A 3393-nucleotide genomic window follows, 5' to 3' on the forward strand; every position below is an offset into this window, starting at 1 on the left:
TTCAAGACCAATTTAGCATTTTCTGGCATTTCTTTCAAATTAAGTAAAACAGACACCTTTTTTATTATAAAAGTAAAGTGTTAAAATTATACTTGGCTTTGTTTATCTCAATGATAACTCATAAGGCATTTCTGTCAACATATTCCAGAAACCTGTGAAAAATGTAGGTATGTAAGGTACTAAACTTCTAAATTTTGATGTCTACCAGTTTTATGATTTACTTTTCTACCATTTCCTATGAGAAAAAATAAAAATATCAATGTAGAATAACTTGACCGTCTTTTTGAGATACAAGGTATGTTTTATTGTCAATAGGGACATAAAGGCAAAGAGGGGCAAGAAAACTATGTAGATTGTAGAATGAACATAATTAAAACAACCCATTATTCAATGGTTATCAATCACTTCAATGAATGATCAATCACTGATCAAATTAAAACATTTAATAAATGGAAAATTAAACCAAAGTGAAAATGCATCATATGTTTATCTTTATAAAAAAAAAAAAAAGAATGCCACTTTTTTTGACCTGATATGGCCATCATAACAGTCAAATAAATCAGACTGTGTAATTGCACAGTTCATCTTTTTCAGGGTGAAATGATCAGATGGAGAGCTTCGGTTTCCGTCGAAAGTTGTATTCCTCTGAGGTCCCCTTCAGCTTGAAAAACTGAAAACCAGTTTTCACCTCCATTTCGTACTGCTTCGCAAGTTCTTCTGCTAGTTTTCTGTCCATCATTTCCTGTGTTTCCCTGTCCAATCTCTCCCCACCACTCACTCTGAAATCGGCCTCTTCATCCAATAATTGGTTATTTTTAATGGCATCCTTCACCCGTTTTAAGTTTGATTGCGGCAGAAGTTAGAGGATGGGATTTTTGGCCTGCGAATGCTGGACTGACTTAAGTTTGGCTTTAGATGTTGTCTGCTTCAGTTTGGATCTAACCGTTGACTTCTCTGTGACTTTCCTTCTTTTCTTAGGTTTTTCATCGTTAACAGATGTAGCTGTCCTTTTCTTTGAATGCGGTTTAGGGGCATCTCTTGTCCCTACATTCTGCTCATCCAACAAACCACTACAAACACTACTGTCCTTTGAACTTTCATCCAAGTCCAAGTGTTGTCTCTTGTGCACTGCACTCACAAACGTCCACATGGGGTCTGGGTTGTACGGTTTTCTCTCCGTTTTGGATATGTCTTGACCTTTTTGTTTTGTTTCGCCTTTCTTCGTGGGCCGTCCCCTAATGCTGTCACACTGTCTGATTGTCCTTGCGTAACTTTACGAACTGGTTCCCCATCCACATCGTCCCTACCACTGGGCTCCAAGTGATAATTGTTCTGTCCGCTACACTCCGCGGATTGTTTAATCCAGTCTGTAATAGTCCGCTGAGGGCTTTTTAATGCCACTCTTGCTTTCCCAGATAATTTCTGCACCTTTTTCTGCCGCACACTAGTGTCCTGTTCACTTTTACTCTTTGTTAGAATCGGTGATTGTTTTCCCGCTGTCGTGATTGTCTCACTATTTATTCTTTGCGGATTGTTTTCCTTCATGGGTGGAATGTCAAAGTCATCATCATTAAATGTAGGTTCCAATGGAATGACAAGCTTTTTCAGTTTGTATTTGTTTGTATTGGATTTCTCTTCCACACTTCTGGAATCTTCCTTGCTCTCATTCAGAAAGAATTTTCCCATTGTTGCCTCTAGATCAATCACCATGGCTGAGTAATCATGATCACCACTACGATTATCAGTCCCACTGTAATCATGATCACGCGTCAAGGTCACCACCTTGGATTTCTTGGTGTTTTTTTTTATCTCCGTGCTTGTAGACTTGGACAACTTATTGACGTTGGTCTTCCGCTCTTCCTCCAACTCGGATAACCTTCTCTGCATGATTGGACTGGAAGCATCCAGATCAGAGGGGTCCGGACTGGTGATCCAAAGTCAGTTTTACTTAAGTTTTTTGGGCGTGGTACGGATAAGTGGTGCCTCGACAACCTTTCCGCGGGGAAGTTTACGTGGCGGGGTGAGAGGACAAACTCTGATTGGTCAAAAGTGACTATCTCCTGACTAATGCTGTCCGTACTCTCAGAACTCCACATCTTTTATCACCTCAACAGATTTTTTGTAAAAATTTTCCCCCATCAGAGCGATCACTTATATTTTCTATGGCAGTCTCCAGTGATGGAAGACCAAGAGAGACATATTTTGATGGAAGATCTTCATCGTCATCATCATCCTCAGCATTTCCTATTTCACTGGTGCTGGTGCAGCTTCTTGAGGAAAGTCCAGCAGACGACAAGTTCCTGGGAAACCCTGTCTCTCCCCTGGGTCAACTTTTCACTGGAATCGTTACATTTATAAAGGAATGGAGAGGCACCATCACTTTCCTTCCCTTTCTTCTGTTTAGAAGCCTTCTCTGAGGCTTAACACTTGTAAGGGTACGGTAAGCGCTTTTCTGTTGGCTGCATCTGCTGCTTTCAGCTTTTCTGCTTCTCTCATTTTTCGGAGCAGGGAATCAATGGTTGATGGGGGGCTGCTACTAGAGGCACTACAGGAAAGATGGACGTACTGCGGGTCTGTCGATGTGCTGCTCGTCTCCAGCGCGTAACAGAATCATCACCATTGATACTCTGAAAATAAAATATTCTTCATCAATACATGGACTTCAGGATAATAATTCATTAATTTTTATGTAGTTTCACCAATCTTTATTTTATAATTTTAAAAACCCTAAGAAATATTTTTGAATCATAAACATCTTTTAAATGTCATGATAAATATCTATGATTCAGTTAAAGACTTGGGAAAAAGGAGTGAAACAGTTCACCGCGGTATTTTTTCGGTTCGATACACGGTACAAAATCTCTACTTTTTGGTTTTTTATGGTCAGGATCGTCATTCAGTCAGGTTTGGCATAAGGTATAAACATGCTTTTCTGATAATTAGTTCAGAAACGTAAGTTTGTGTGGACTTGAAGTTTGTAAAATAATTTTTAACAGTCAAATCAATTAAATTGATACATTCTATCCATTTTTCACATAAATTATTTTACTAAATTAAGTAAAAGGTAGCATAAAACAACATTGAATCTGTTTCCTTCTATCAAAATGTATTGTATCAAAAATAACCCAACCGAGACCAAATTTTTCGATACGTATCGAACCGTAAAGGGGGGATATCATTTCACCCCACTTAAATTTTTATTATTTTCTTCAGATGAAATTCTGACCTGGTTGACCTCTTCACTGATCTCCTTAGCTAGTTCCCTGTCCCCGGTTTCTAGTTCCCTCCTCCCGGCCTCCTCCTCTTCCTCTAGCTGCCTTTGGGCCTCACTCGCTTCTTGTTCTTTTTTTCCCCTCTTCCCTCTCTGGGCCTCGAGCTGAAAAAATAAAATCA

The 3393-nt window shown here is 39.3% G+C and overlaps 1 pseudogene; it reads right to left on the reverse strand.

The window, feature by feature from the left end:
* Positions 1 to 518: 518 nt before the first annotated feature.
* On the reverse strand, positions 519 to 3382 carry LOC134277462 (uncharacterized; annotated as a pseudogene).
* Between the last annotated feature and the right edge of the window lie 11 nt (positions 3383 to 3393).

Source organism: Saccostrea cucullata, unplaced genomic scaffold (assembly GCF_032062105.1).
Source record: "Saccostrea cucullata isolate Sc308-1 unplaced genomic scaffold, CSIRO_AGI_Scuc_v1 ctg6485, whole genome shotgun sequence".
Lineage (NCBI taxonomy): Eukaryota > Metazoa > Mollusca > Bivalvia > Ostreida > Ostreidae > Saccostrea > Saccostrea cuccullata.